Source organism: Elephantulus edwardii, unplaced genomic scaffold, assembly GCF_000299155.1.
Source record: "Elephantulus edwardii isolate Elephantulus edwardi_28Jun2011 unplaced genomic scaffold, EleEdw1.0 scaffold00013, whole genome shotgun sequence".
Taxonomy (NCBI): domain Eukaryota; kingdom Metazoa; phylum Chordata; class Mammalia; order Macroscelidea; family Macroscelididae; genus Elephantulus; species Elephantulus edwardii.
Window position 1 is genome coordinate 15,800,501 of NW_006399763.1, and position 1,314 is coordinate 15,801,814.

Below are 1,314 nucleotides of genomic sequence, written 5' to 3' on the forward strand. Positions count from 1 at the left end.
TTCTCCAGATTTCTTGGCACAACTTGGTGAGCACATCCAGGGCAACATCTGTTATCTGAAATACTTCAATTGGTATACCATCTATTCCTGGGTATCATTGAAATTCCTGGAGTATCTGTGACCTTATGAAAAGCATATCTAAATCCTGTCCTATCTTGTGTCATCTTAACCATCGCTGATAAGTTTAAGTCCATTGCTGCAGTCACTGTGTGAATCCATCTCCTTGAGGGTCTGACTTTTGCTGACCACCTTTTCAAGCATGATATCCAAATCCAAAGAATAGCTTCTCCTAGCAACATGTGCAAAGTATGAGAGACAAAGCTTTGTAATCTTTGCTTCCAAAGAGCGCTCTGGCCTCACTTTTTCCAATACATACCTTTGGGTTCTTTTGGCAGTCCTTGGAATATTCAGAATCCTTTTCCAACACTGTAACTCAAGGGCATCAACTCTTCTTCTGTCATACTTATTCGTTGTCTACCTCTCTGATGCATTGCAAGTGATTGAAAAGACCATGACCACAAATATTATATGGTGCCACTGTTGTAGAATGAGGCTGACATTGGGGTGGGAGTAGGACTGAGAAAAACTGGATAGATTATGTTTACTGCATTGAAGCTGATGAGAGAGAGAATAGTTTAAAATTCATTTATTTTAGGGCATTATGATTATCATAAGAGTCCGGAATGAGGGTTTGCAGAGTGGAATATATTTGGGGTCGGGGGTGGGATATGTGGGGTGGGGGAGGGGATTGTGTACAAATGAAGGATTTTGTCTTTTGCTTTTCAAGGAGAGGAGCTAACTGGGGGTGAAGGTGGGGAGGGATGGGCGGAGAAAAGTGCAACAATGAATCAATGGAATTCCAAAATCTCTGTAGATGTTCATTGAAATTAATAATAATAATAATTTTAAAAAAAGACCATGACCTGAATCAGGTGCACTTTAGTCTTCAAATTGATGTCATTTCTCTTTTAAGTAGTTTAGAGACGTCCCTAATAGCAGCCTTGCCCATAGAAGTACTTTTCCCTATCTCCTATCTGCTGGTACTAAGGGTGTTTGTTTGCTGATCCAAGTAAGATGAAAATCATTGAGAGTTTCAATCTTTTCTCCATTTGTCATTATGTTGTCTAATGGTCCAGTGATGAGGACCTTTGTTTTCTGGATGTTGAGGTATAATCAATACTGAAGGCCATAGTCTTTGATCTTCTGCAGCAAGTGCTATAGACCGTTCTCACTTTCAGCAAGCAAGAAATTGCCATCTGCATAACACAGGTTATTGATGAGTCTCCCTTCAATCCTGATTTCTCTTCATAAAGT